At 40.9% G+C, this 14,880-nt stretch overlaps 3 long non-coding RNA genes across 3 annotated transcripts; 2 read left to right on the top strand and 1 right to left on the bottom strand.

The window, feature by feature from the left end:
- Positions 1 to 563: 563 nt before the first annotated feature.
- On the bottom strand, positions 564 to 3,590 carry LOC308324008. The gene is made up of 2 exons (XR_013964863.1): positions 3,231 to 3,590; positions 564 to 2,496 (listed from the first exon to the last, which is right to left on the bottom strand). It is a non-coding gene; the product is annotated as an uncharacterized lncRNA (long non-coding RNA).
- A 1,031-nt stretch (positions 3,591 to 4,621) lies between these two features.
- LOC308324191 lies at positions 4,622 to 6,892 on the top strand. The gene is made up of 4 exons (XR_013964895.1): positions 4,622 to 4,866; positions 4,974 to 5,046; positions 5,144 to 5,289; positions 6,759 to 6,892. It is a non-coding gene; the product is annotated as an uncharacterized lncRNA (long non-coding RNA).
- Positions 6,893 to 8,635: 1,743 nt separating this feature from the next.
- Positions 8,636 to 14,092, top strand: LOC308324190. Its single transcript, XR_013964894.1, has 9 exons — positions 8,636 to 8,770; positions 8,928 to 9,017; positions 9,428 to 9,491; positions 10,226 to 10,276; positions 10,456 to 10,670; positions 11,076 to 11,221; positions 11,404 to 11,501; positions 11,936 to 12,022; positions 13,203 to 14,092. It is a non-coding gene; the product is annotated as an uncharacterized lncRNA (long non-coding RNA).
- The last annotated feature ends 788 nt before the right edge of the window (positions 14,093 to 14,880 follow it).

The raw sequence follows: 14,880 nt of genomic DNA, 5'->3' as shown, positions 1-14,880 counted from the left end.
TTACATCTCGTGTTATACTGCTGTTTCTTCTATGGCACCTAGATCAATATATGTTTATCTTAACTCGTCTTAATTATATGCAGCTAGAACTGCATGTGCAATAATTTCTGAAAACTATTACTATAATGAAACCTTCAAAACCAGGACAAGACAACAGTTATGGCTATGCCATTCATTATGATACGATATCCTAAATCCTACATATTCCTGTATCAATATTGACATAGATTTCCCATGCCATAGATCAGCGACAGGCAACCATTACCAAAATAATCATTGGTAATCAGTTCAAATTCTTAAAATGATACGTACAGTATTAGCCTACTGCTCTGTACATTTGTGCTGTTTTCTGTAGTAGCCTACCTGAAATCTCTCTCTGATCCCCAGGCAGATACGTTTGTATTAAAATAAAAGTACACAAAAATGGTGCCATATTGGTGCATTAATACCATGTTGATCATGTATATCTGCTATTTTCTATTAGTCCAATACCGTAGTCACTAAGACAATAATTGATAATTGTAGCCTACTTGACATTGAGAAATCTCAAATGAAGACCAATGAATGAGTAGTACAATTTAATATTAAAATATGTTACGTTTCCTTTCAATATGGTCATGGTACTGTAATGTTTTGTCCCAGTTACTTGGAGCAGCAATTACACATTGAAACCCACAAGGTGAGACATTACAGCAGTAAGTAAAGCCTGATTTGTATTTATTCGTATCATGGGGTCAGTGTCGCTTGCCAAAAAGTGCAGATCTGCAACCTCACAATACATCACAACAATGCATTGTGAGCTTGGGCATTGGGTATTTTCAGCATGTTACACGTAAGTAACATCACTTTACATGTAAAGTCTGTCATTAAATAGAAGTACTGTATAAACGTACCAGTTATCCTATGAATAGTGAATACTCATGTTAATCCCTTTTTCTCCAGCAGTATAAAAACATCACATTCAGTAACAGGTATTACAGTGTTTATGTTTAGATGTCAGTCACCCAAAATGTGTGCTCTTCAGTGTTCAATAGCAGCCTGTGCTTGACTTGATGAGGCATCAAGCTAGCATAAAGACCAATGAGCATTAAGCCATAACCATGTTTACTTCCAGGTGTCTGATCTACTTCGTCACTTTGGGGGGTTCAAGTGCTGAAATCCAAACCTCCATCGATGTCTATAGCACACCGATTACTACAAACTCGTGGAAACCTTGTATGTCCAAAACCATTACTTTTCAGGAAATGCAACACATAAAAGAAAAAACAATTATTCTAATGGATTCAATGTAGTTATTTAGTCACCAGCTCTTAATATGTTTATGGATAAGTTCAAAACTTCCAAAGGTAGAACAGTGATTCTCAATCTTTTCAGGGCGTGACACCCCAAAATAATCATATTTGAACTGAGGACCCCCCACCTTGTTGAGTTGAGACATAAAATGTTGTTGGACTTGGTTTGGATCCCTGGGGGTCCCTACCTGCAGGTTGAGAACCACTGCAGTAGAACACAATGTGAAAAGACATTGGTTAGCCTAGTGACAGACAGTATGAACAAGAAACTTCCCATTGATCAGTCCAACAGTTTAGGAGAACATAAAAAACATAAACCCATCAAAGATGAAATATGGAGATACAAGATTTCGGCCAGAGCAACAATATTCTCCTCCTCTCTAACACATGGACGGAAAACTAACATTTCAAGTCTCCGCAGATTTGTACAAGATTTGACATTGCCACCTGCCCACCATAGTATTATTTTTTGGGAGTCCCTAAACTGGTCCTCACCAGGGGTAACCGGAACGCATGACCCAAAACAGTCGCCGGACAGTTTTGGGCAAGCGTTCTTGTATTCCCACCAATGGAACCTTACAGGTCTGCTACTCTGAGTGTGCAAATGGGACCAAACGGACACGTTACTGGTCCTTTTGGTTCCATTTGCACACCCTCAAGAGTTAAATATCCACTGTGTACATCGGGGTCCCAGAAATGAATAAAATGGGAGTCCGTAGCCTAATACATATCAAACTGGGACTCCAAAGGTTTGAGAATCTGCCACCTAAACATTTTAAAAGTCTAGGTTGTCACATCGCTCTGTCATTTGGGTGTCAAACACAGATGAGGACAGATGTTGGAGATTTTGGGGAAGGTCTCCGTCTCTCTCGCGATGGAGAAGGGTTGAACGTGCGCTGTGCAGCGTGTTCGGAGAGGCCCAGGTTGGGCCCGCATTTCAGTGTTTTCTCCACAGTATGTAGGTCATGAGCAGGACCAGGGCCATGACCAGGGCCATGATCACACACTGGTGGATGGTGAGGACGTTCTCCAGCGCGTGGATTCTCTCCTCCATGGCGGAGGTTTTAACGTAGTCGTAGACACCCGCTCCGATGCTCCACAGCGCCCACACGGCGTCTACCACTAGAGGCATAGCGGAGCCAACAGGGGGGGCTCAGAAAGGCAGGTTGTGGAACATAAATGACTCGCGGGGCTCCGTCAAAGACTGTAATAATGATTAAGCAGACAGAAATATAAGATTGTTACAGTATATTATATAACACTTATATATTCTTATACACTTCTATGCACAAAATAAATCATCATATACTTGATTGGGGAAAAAAGGGTGGGTGGGTGGTTGGTTGTTTAAGGTGGGTCAGTTTAAAATTGCAGATGCCCATAAGTGCTCTTTGAATTGGGGTGTTATGGACAGTCCATAAATGTGCCTAACAATACTGTAGGTAAGTTAGCATGCTAAAATAGAAGACATTGTTCTTGCATTAATACAAACAAGTATTACAAGTTTTAAATTACCTAACCTGCCTACTGATGTGATGATGTCACTGGTAGACGGTTTCTGAACAGTCCACACTACAGTATACACTATACAGCCCTCTGAGACACAGCTTAGAAATTGTGCCATCATATAATGACCATTTGTGAGAACCAATTAACCAAACAAGCAATTATGTTGTTCTTATTGGTTTTTACTCTTATTTTACTTGTTTTCTAATGGTGAGCTATGTAGTTAGAGCAGCCCATTTTCAACAATCACCCAGGCTCCGCATAATAATGCAGAATAAACATCTTAAACAGCAGGTTTTCAGCTACTGTGTAACAGAATGATAAATAAATAACGTAGGAGGGAGGCTCGTAGCTGCTATACAATAGCTTTCCGGCTAATAAACGTAGCACATCAGGTCACTCCCATTTGATTCGTGTATCAGCCCAACTTACCACCACATGAGTCGTTAACACACGCGAACAGGCAGCTATATGACAGCACACAGGCTTCAATCCCAGGTCATCTACATTGTTGTTTTAATGCAAACATTTCAACAGGATTATTTATTTATAGCTGTGACACGCGCAGCCAGCGAATTAGGGCTGAGCCCCAGCTGTAACATAACAGCCAGGCTGGAATCACGGTTGTTTCGATTTGCTGTTCAGGACTCATATCCGCTCTTGGGCCAGCCCACGTCCTGTCATTTCCACTCACACATAGATGCACACACACAGACCGTCTCCGTGTCCCCTCTAGACCGGATTCACAGACGGATCGCAGTCTAACCAACTGAGCCCGGTCTAACCCAGCTGTCATCCTGCACCCTGACACACATCCGGGTTGTGGTGGTGATTCCGTGCGCGGGTGCGCGCCGTGCCACCCCCCCGTGCGCGTGACACTTTAGTAAAGTTGTTTTAACGTCACATTAAAGTAGCGATTGCTGAATAAAGTGTAACCCTCGGCGATAACGACGTCAACGCAGAAATATATCACTGTCCTTGGTGCCGGTGTACCTTTAAGGTTTATGCCCTGAGTTCAGCTCGCTACCAGGCGCGGTGGCCAAGTGGTAAGGCGTCGGTCTCGTAAACCGAAGATCGCGGGTTCGAACCCCGTCCGTGCCTGAGTACAATGGACGGCAACCGGCTTTTTGGAGCTGGATCTTCGCTGTTTGATAATGTGACTGTAGTTGAACTTCAAGTATATAATCGTGAATAACCGGTGGTAGAATGAACTCTTCTCTGAACTAAAGTTTACCAAGCAAGGAAAAGAAAGAAATTAATACTGGAGAGTGGAGACATATTTATTGATCCTCGGGTTGCGACTTGCGACTGATCCAAGCGGACTTTGACTTTTATAAATCCGGTGAAATTACAATAATATGCGATCTTTATTCTTAAGTCATTTATTTGAATTATTACTAATCTGTAGCGTAGCCTACAGAATAAAGACTTCAAGGAAAAGATATAGCCTACAGTCTGTCTAACTAAAAGACAAACATAAGTGTACGTAATATGTATTACAGAATAAAAATGAGCCGAAGAGTTCTGATGATCCTCATGGGGGCTCCCCGCAGCCCCCCCCCCCCTCCCCGCAGCAGTGGGAAAAAGAAAAAAAAAGTTGATGTTTTCACTGGTAGCCTACTTTGGGTAAAGAGGGGGGGGGGGGACTGTCGCGGCCGAGCGGAGCAGAGACACAGATTTCAACAGCTCGCACGCAACGCACAAACAGCGCAGTCTAAAGCAAGAAAGAAAAGTACTTTATTATTTGTTTATTGAACCCTGCGCTCGTCTGTTTTTTGAGACCTTTATTTAGTTTGTCTGGAGCCTGTTCTTGTTTTGTTTGCCCCGTTTATTTTGAAACCATTACACTCACACAACACAAACTCCTACTTTGGCTGCCAGAAATATGTTTCTGTCATTATTTTGTTTTTTTCACATTATATTGGGAAAGGTAATTTGGAATTACGTCACGTCCGGTGCCATGTCCTTATTTGGTGTTGAACCAGCGATGGCTCACAACATTGTTTGTCAAGCCTCCGTGTAGACGGAAGGACATGAATTGTTTGAGAGAAGCGTGTCATTAACCAAGGTTTGTTTGTTTGTTTCTGAACCAATGTTTTACGTTCTTTGTCAACATTTAAGGTGTATGTTTGATTTGTATATGAGTTTAATTGATGCGATTTGTTTTTGTTACAGTTTGACGTTTGTTGTTGTTCATATGGGTTTCCTGTCATTCCATTCCCTTCATTCCCCTTATGCAGCCAGTGAGGTAAATCCATGTGTTCATGTATGCATTATATTGTCATGTTCATGTGCTTAAATTTGTTCATGTACTGATCGTTGTTTATTCATTGTGTGTTCATCAGTTTTGACGTTGGTCTATTGAGAGAGTGAGAGCTCAATAAAATCATCAGTAAACAGAAACGACTGACTCGTTCATGGAGGGAGTGACACCTACCATAATATCAAACTGTTGCAGTCATCATCAATCACCATCGACAAACAACTACAAGTGAGTAAACAACAAGACGCCCAAGTCCCAAAGTGTGAGCACATTGTTAAACCGTATATCTCTGGTGATAAAAGAAAGAAAGGCATATTGGCCCTATACATTCAAGTTGAAATCTTTACTCTGATACGGACACAAGTATTGAAATTGGATCGATTGGAAGGATCTAACTCTAACCATAATGGATGTATCACGCTATTGAAGCTAATGAAATGAGCGATACCATACGGATGAATGAACGCGCAGAGCGCGATATTTAATGTGGATTGGAATGAATTGATGTCGCTATTAAGCAAGCTTTGTGCAATGCTAAGTTTGGATCTGGAAAATAAGCGCTGCTGTTGTATTCTAAATACAGACGTCACGTTTTACTGATGTCTGTAAATGAAGCGGATGAATTACTCCAGTATGAAAGAGGCCTGTCCATGTGTTTGCTAATACAAAAACAGCTTAATTGATATAAGTGTAACCCCTAGAGGGTAGTAGAGTCCTAAGTGAGACGTATATTTAAGGATGTTCTGGAAGGCAGATGACAGGACGTCAGTTGTGGGTCTCACAAACGCCGTAACGTTCATGCGTTGTGAGAGGTATGCTCGGCTGCAGACTTGTCATTTGGTAAGCCTATATGCTCCTTTTGTAAGCCTATATGCTCGTTAAATATGTTTTGTATGATCTATTCTAAAAATGAGAGTATTGTCATTGTCAGGTCTACACCACACTTCTGCAGTGCCTGTAGTGTAGCCTGGGAGGTTCACAGACAAATGTTTGGGGTGTGCCTTCTCCATTCGGTGTAGGACATTAACGTGAGGAATGTGAGTAGCCTACTGCCGTATGTGTGTTTGTGCAGGGCAGAACGATGGAATAATGTGCGGCGTTTTGTTGAATGGTCTACTGTATCATTGTAACAGCAACAGGTGGAGATGTTGGCCTGTATGACGCCAGTGAAAGACAGTGCATGTGTTTAGAGTTACGATACCTGGTAAGGCGATACTTTTGGTTGTGTTGCCTAGTATTATGATTTCTGTTCTGTATTATTGTTATTATCATATATTATGCTGCATGAAATGGTAACTGTTGGGCATTATATGGGATATATTGTAATCAGTAGAGTTCAGCTGTTTGGTCAATGCATAATGGATGTAGCTATTCTGTGCACATTACTGACTCTGGTTTGTCCATAGGTTCAAGTTGAAACGGCCCTGTAAAGGACTGTTGTCCCTTTTCCTTGTTATTTTATTAATGCTGTATTTTGTGAAACAACCATTCTTCCACATTTTATAAGTCATCTCAACTGCTACTTTTAACTTTTGATATACAAATAAAAGCCTTTTGTACCATATTTATAAATAAAACTATTATGCTTGTACCATACTTCTGTATCCTGTCCGATCTATTTATTTAGCGGGGGTTACATAAGCATCAAAGCAATATTTTAAGTACTTTTTATTAGCTCTGTCTTTCTTTCTTTCTAGATGTAGATGGAGATGACCGTAGATGCTGCTGGAACACTGAACCTGGTCTCCTGTGTGAACCACCCCATCCTGGCTGGCAGGCTGCTAAGATGTCCATGTGGACATTATGAGTGTTTGTATAGAGAGAAGCATGGCTGAAGAGCTTTGCATATCAGTCGTTTCTTGCTGCTGCCAAAGTCAAATTGTGATATCTGTAGTGTTTAGTTCATGGCCGCTTATGAGATGTATAAGTACACCTGACTGGTGGAATAGCCTTGTGATACATACTGGGTGTGCTCTTTGGTCGTTCACAAAACATACAAACAAAATGCCACAAACTCACTAAAAAATCACACAAATCAAGGGATGTCTGACAGTCAGTGTTGGATATTGTCCAACTCCTAATTGCCGATATCAACAGATACCGATATATATATTATATGCAGGCTTTTTCCAGTGGTGGAAACATAACTCAAACTTTTTACTTAAATAAAAGTAGGCAATACTGCAATATAGAAATACTCTGTTACAATTCAACATGTACTCGAGCAAAGGTTTTGGTATAAAATGTACTTAAAATACCAAAAGTAATTATTAATAATTACTCATTATGCAAAATGTCTCATCTAAAATGATCTAATCTCTCACAAGCTCACATGTGTCTTATTGTATTGTGAGCTTGTAGATGTTTTTAATGTAAAAGAATAAATAAAGTAAAATTAAGGGTTAGGGTTATTAATTTTTAATGCCTTTATCGGCCGATAATATCGGACATCCCTAACAAACATATATCAAACGTGTCAATACATTTCAAAGAATGCCACAAGTGGCACTAAAACTTCACCAATAAAGAAACATCCACATGTTCCATAAATGAAATGCCACAAAGGTTTGCCGAAAAAATGAAGAAATTACAAAAAATAAGTTTCTTAAACATCTTCTGCCGTATGTCTATAGAACTTCAGCTCTGTTGCAGCAAGCCAGTACAATGTGTCATTGTCTAGGTCACCTAAGCCACGATCACCATTCGGTGGCCGGTATTTGGGGCAAATGGTCATTACGTGTTCCACAGTCTGTAGTGGATCCTCGCATTCACAGTGGGCACTGTCCAAGATGTCCCACTTCTGCTTTGAGGGTTGTCCACTCCTTGCAGGGGAGGTGCTGGCAAAGAACATATTTGGGGTCCTCGATGTATTCCACTGGTCCCTCTGTCTTGCCTTCACCCAGGATGCCTTGGAGGTGTCAGCTGGTGTTGTGTGGAGCAGTTCCTGGGCCTGTGGAAAGGGGCACAGTGACTTGAGGCACGTGTGCTGTGGCAAAGGTCGCCGTGACTTGGTGTGTGTGTGTTGTGGCAAAGGGCACCGTGACTTGAGGCACGTGTGCTGTGGTGTCTCTGACGACCTTGTGGAGGAGATGGCTGGGATTCACTCAGCTGTGCCTTCCCGGTGAGGGCCAGCGTGGCTGCTTCTCGTCTGACCTCTGTTGGAGTGATTTCAGCGAGAACAGGCAGGCAGTTTGTTTGGGGTGGCCCATCCGGTGTTGAGGGCAGCATCCAGCTTCTTGACATGAGAGCTACGGCTCCAGACTTGGACACAGTACTCGGGTCGTCTGCATAGCCATACTTCATTGATGTTGTTGCAGGGAGGTCATGGATGTAGACCGTGTTGAACAGCAGTTACTGGTGTGGAACCGAAAAGCTTCACAAACATGCCAAAAAATTCTAGTTTTGAACCTTTTTTAATCTAGTTTATTTTCAAATAAATTTGTTTTTACTGTTTTGTGAAGCAACTTTGGGTACCTTGAAAAGTGCTATATAATAAAACAGACACACAGCAATTGTCGCCACACAGACATCACAAATTCCTATTGGCAGCAGCAACAAGTGAGTGATGTGCAAAGCCATTCATAGACTATAACAGCCATGTCTTCATTCCAGATGCTGCGAGGCTCAACCGGAGCCCCTACAGGTGGACATCTGCAGTTCTCGCTGTCCATGGATGAATCTGCATGGGGGGCTCTGAAGGCGGCTCAAAGTAAGAAACCACTTAGACTTTTCTATTACTGCGAGTGGTATGGTCGGCTTCTGTTTTAAATGTTCTCTATACATTTTGTGTATGATGTGAAAGGACACAATGTACGTATATCTGGCTCTTGGTCACTTAAATTAATCTTTCGTTCTTTCTTTCTTAGGGTGGATGGGTCGTGGTAGACGTCATGGAAGGACAGATCCGTTCCAAAGCTTCCCTCCCGGGGGTTTCCTCTGAGGACTTCTGATGAGCTGTGAGTAGGAATATTTCTTGTTGGGATGGATATCTGTTGTACTGTTATGGTACGAAGTATAGCATGGCAGTATGATTCCTCCTAGTGGCACTGGTTGACTGTCTGTCAGCTCTCCAAGCTAATCAAAGTCTTAATGACACTTTTTTTTTAACCACTTCATCCCCAGCATCTCTATTCTGGGGGGAGCGTTCAGCCAAATTAGCAGATCTACAAGCTCACACCGCATTGCAACGTGTTGTGAGCTTGTAGATCTGCTATGTTTGGCAAATCAATTTGTGTAGAGTGAAATCGGAGCATATACCAAATGCTCTCTTTAAAGGTCTGTTTTATCAAATCTATAGAGGGTTTAAGTGGTTCTGAATATGCAGCTCAACAAAAGCTAATTTAGTCCTTATTTCTTTCTTTCTTAGGACGGAGATCTGTGTAGATGCCAGAGGACTTCGGACCTGGGCCTGCCCGGTGAGGAACCGCACAGTAAGAACCGCTCTAGGCCTTTCACTATTATGAGGTTTCTTTTTACTGGACGATTATTGTCGCTCAAATAAATTGCAATTAAATATTTAAGTGTGGCCCGGATGGTTAGCTCAACTGTCTGGGCACCTATGCTGCCAAGCCAGCCGGACGGCGTGCTGCGGGTTCGACTCCCGACGGCCTTTGCCGCGTGTCACTCCCCATCTCTTCCCCCTTTCCTGTCTATACTGTTCACTATCAGTAAAGGCATAAAAAGCCCCAAAACCAACATGAGGGCTACGGCTCCAGACTGGGGCACAGTACTCAGCGGTGGGGAACACCAGAGCCTCGGTACCGGCTGGACGCCGTATCGGTGCGGCACAGGCGGTGGTCTTTCTCTTGATGCTGTCAGGTGTTGTTTAAAGGACAGTGTTCTGTCCAGCTTCACCGCAAGATATGATGGGGAGGAGTGGGACTGTAAAAATATACAAATGACTCCACTGCTATCACCGAAGAGCACACCCTATGACCCTAATTGATCACGTCTAGGAATTTCAACAATTTAGGCAGTTCTCCCATCCAGAGTGACTTACAGTAAGCAACAACACATAGTAATGCATCAAATTCATAAACAATTGTCATCAAGAATAAGAAGTATAGACTATCCAGACTATTGGCGGCAACAACAAGGGAGTGATGTGCGAAGCTCTTTTCTATGAAGCCATTCATGGACTATAACGGCCATGTCTTTCTTCCAGATGTACTGCAGGTCTCTCTAGGAATCTGCATTCCTCTGAAGACGACTCAAAGTAAGACCCTGTTAGGCCTGTCAAAAATAACCCTAACTGAAACGTTTATTACTGTAAGTGATATGTTTAGCTTCTGTTTAAATGTTCTCTATAAATAAAAGTTTTATGTATATATGTTGTGACAGGATAGAATATATATCTGGCTCTTGGTCACTCTAATCAATCTTTCTTGGATCTAGGATGAAGATCGCGGTAGACGTCGCTGGAACGCGGCTGCTGGACAGGGAGTACACACACACACACACACAAACACAGAAAGGCTAATTTGGTGTGTGTGTTTTTTTTTCTTTGTTAGAATGGAGAGAATGGATGGATAGACGATCTGATGTTCCCTGGACAGAGATCTGTTCCAAAGCCCGCCCCCGGGGGCTTCCTCAGAGGACTCTGATGAGCTGTGAGTAGGAATAGTTCTTGCTTGTTTCTGAGGATGGATAACTGCTTTTGTACTGTTATGGTACGAAGAATGGCATCATTTACAGTAATCCAAATGTTTTAAATATTTTAGGATAAATCTAAATGACTCTGCACAATAGTTTGAGAGTCAATATCTCATATCATGAGCGTGCCTCTTGGTCTTTGTAACAACTTGAATACAAATTACAAAAGATGTTGAGGACTGTACATGTGTTGATGCCTCCTAGTGGCACTCTGGTTGAATGTCAGCTTTCCAAGCTAATCAAAGTCTTTTGTTAACCACTTCAACCCCAGCATCCCTATTCCGTTCAAAAATAGCAGATCTACAAGCTCACACTGCAACGTGTTGTGAGCTTGTAGAGCTAATGGTTTCTTTCTCTCTCAGGATGGAGATCATAGACACAGCTGGAGGCTGGAGCCTCTAGAGATGGAGATCTGCAGGTCTGTCCATGGATGGGAGGACGGAGGACGGAGATCTGGGTAGACGCTGGAGGACTTCGGACCTGGGCCTTCTCAGTGAGGAACTCAACGGTACGAACCGCTTTAGGGTTAGGGCTTTTTTAGGCTTCGTAAAAAGCCAATAATCGTCCGTTGCCGATAATTGGTCGATCCCTATTCTTAAACGTTACTGTAAGTGCATGTGTATGTTGTGACAGGACACGCACACACACAGCAAAGCTAATTTGGGGTGTGTGTCTTTCGTTCTTTGTTAGAATGGAGATCTCAGCCGATGCCCGAGATCCGAAGCTTTCCCCCGGGTGTTTCCGCTGAGGACTTCTGGGTCACTGGGAGGCTCGGACGGAGCTAGAAGGTTCGGTAGACGCCACTGGAACCTGTTTAGGCCTGTCAGAATTTAAGGTTTTATAATGGCCGATTTAATTGTCGCTCAAATAAATTACAAGTAACAATTTAATTGCGTCATACTAACATTCTAAATAAAACTTTGGCTTTTGTAGGCTTTGTAAACAAAAAGATGCACATGGCATAATTCAATAACTTTATACACTAAAAAAAGAAGTAAATTACAAAGTGACACATTTAGAGCTTGTAGATCGGTTGCTTGCATTATTTCTTTAAAATGTTTGACAATATATGAACATTTTCAACATGGAGACGATTATGACTCTAAAAAAGTATCTCAAATACTTGGCGATTAGGTAATTGTGACAGGCCTAAATCCTTCTAGTTGTGTTTTTTTATATCATGTTCTGTAATCAGTTAGCGTTGACTATAGACTTTTTTTAGGAACAAGATCATCATGCCGGTGAAGAGCACGTTTCTAGCCGATGGAGCAACTATTTCTGATCACCTTTGGAGTTACATCACAGCAAGGTAACTATACAACACACGCGCACACACACTATGATCATGACACGACATCAGCTTGTGACTGCAACTTGTTCCTGTTCGCAGATGACTCGGCACTGCTAGTCTCGGACAGGAACAAACTGCAGGTTGAAAAGGCCCTCAGCTCTGAACTCGGTAGAATCTGCACCTGGCTCGCTGATAACAAACTATCTTTACACCTGGGAAAAACTGAATCCATTCTCTTTGGATCTAATAGTAATCTCAGCAAGGCAAATGGCTTCTTGGTTAGAGTTGGTGACAATGTTATCACACGTAAAGATGAAATTACCTACCTAGGTTCCATCCTGGAGGCTAATCTTTCCGTTGATAAAATGGCCACCAACGTAATCAAAAAAGTCAACCAAAGAACAAGATTCCTTTACAGGATCTCCTCACTGGTCAACAAAAACACCTTGAAGACCTTAACAGGAGCCCTCGTACAAGGTTTCTTTGACTATGCATGCACCTCCTGGTACCACAGCACCTCAAAGGCCCTTAAAACTAGGCTCCAGACCTCTCAAAACAAACTGGTCAGGCTCCTACTTGGCCTCACCCCCTGAACCTACCTCACTCCTGCCCACTTTGACAGGCTGGAATGGCTTAGGGTCGACGACAGAGTACAGCATCTTGCAATGGGTCTGGTCCACAAGATTCGATACACCACCAAGATACCCATGTACCTGTCTAGATACTTCCTTTATGTTAACGAAGTCCACACCCACAACACCAGAGGGAGTGCAACGAACCATGTACAACCCAGATTTGGCACAAACAAGGGACTAAATTATTTTCACTCCTATGCCACCAAAATGTGGAACGCCCTACCAACAGTCATTAAGACATGTGAATCCCTTGACTACCTTTTCCCCCTCACTGTATAAGTTTATTTTCCCTTTTTACCTCCTTTATGATGAATTCCTGTTCTGTTCTTTGACTATATAGAAGTGTCTTATTTGTACGTCTCTAAATGTTTTGATGAATTGAACATGGTGGACCCTCTTGTAAACAAGTGTAATGCTTAATTGGGTCATCCACTTACAGTTAACAGTCTTTGTATTGAGTTTGTGCTTGACATGTACTGTAATTCTGCAAACTGTTAATAAATATTTCAATCAATATTGTTTTATGAACAAAGTAGTAATGAGCATTTCTTTCTTTTCTTTAGGACGTTGCTGGTCTCCTGTGTGGCTCCATCTGGAGGTCACCAGGGTTCTGAGTCACTCAGATCCTGACTGGTAGTGGTGATATGTAGATGTGATCAATCAGGGCTCTAAACAATAAAATAATATAAATAACTAGATAATAATGTAAATAAATGGATAAAACGAACGATAAAAAAATAGATTATAGTAAAATAAAAGTAAATTAAAATAGTAAAATAAAAGTAAATTTAAATTAGTAATACATAAAATAAAATTAGTAATGGATAAAATAAATATAATTAGTAATATAGACAATAATACATAAAATAAATTAAATTATCAATATAGTAATGCATAAAATTAGTAATAACAGTAATGCATAAAATAAATAAATGCATAATAAATAAAATTAGTAATGACAGTAATACATAAAACAAATACAATTTGTAATGCATGAAGTAAAATTAGTAATAACATAGTAATACATCAAATAAATACAATTGGTAATATAGTTATACATCACTCATTCTTGAGATGAGGGACAAAAGTGGAAAAAACATGTCCCACACATAAGAGCCTTATTTTATGTAAAAAATAAATTAATTCATAAAAATAAAAGCACTTGCAAAGTTAAGTGTAATACAGTTGTGTATTATTATGCCCTTAATTTCATTATAATTGTTTTCATATTCCATCTGAATTAGTTAAAAGCAGGCCCTGTACCCAAAAAGGCCTGTATTTAGCCTGTCCCCAGCAAGTGGCCACAATTTCAAACTGCCAAAAAAGTGTCTAATACTGTCACAATCACATAAATATACATACTAAATTAAAGTAGATTGTCAACAACATAGCAAATAATATACACAGTTAATTTTAATTTATATTTTCTATTAAATATCTCATATCAAATGTTCGTCCCACGTCTCCGTCAACTCCGTCAGGTTTTTTTAAAAGTCTTAAATTAATCAGAAAATATTGTCGACAGATTTAGCCTGAAGACTCCTTTTCCAAGTCCCATTTATATTTGTTGCAACAGTGGAGTACCTGGTCTGACAAGCATTCAATTGTTTGATATTTTAAACAAACAATGTTGATAACAATGTGGTCACAGCTTTTACATGTCAACTCCGTCAGGACATTATTATGATCTTTGTTAAGAATTCCAAAATAATGTTTATTATTTTAGTTTAGGGGTTAGGTTTAGCTAACAAAATTAAGCAAAAACAAAATGGCTACATTGTACTAAAGAGGGTTAAGATGAAAACAAATGCCATTTTGTCAACTCCGTCAGACGTCAACTCCGTCAGATTTTGTGTCTGACGGAGTTGACGTGTATCTGACGGAGTTGACAAAAGTGTTCCTAAAACAATAAAATTATTGTTTTTGAATAATGGGCAGTATTCTAATTTGGCACACAGTTAGAGCATGCCTTAAGGAACATTTTTGGCTATGGGGCCATCACAGATTTGTCTCGTGGTGACCATGGCAGCCATATTATAAAAGAGCCGCCACCTGATGTTATTTTACAATAACTCAAGTTCTACACCACCTAGGATCTTGATTCTGGTGACTAAGACCTCATTTTCAAGGATGAGGGATACAGTGGTACAATTTAGACTTTCCCTGTGACCATGGCAGCCATTTTTCAAAATGGCCGCCACCTGCTGTTATTTTACAATAACTCAAGTTCTACACCACCTA

The sequence above is a fragment of the Protomyctophum bolini genome (genome assembly GCF_963924005.1).
Source record: "Protomyctophum bolini genome assembly, chromosome: 11".
NCBI lineage: Eukaryota > Metazoa > Chordata > Actinopteri > Myctophiformes > Myctophidae > Protomyctophum > Protomyctophum bolini.
This window is presented reverse-complemented; position numbering and strand designations above follow the sequence as displayed.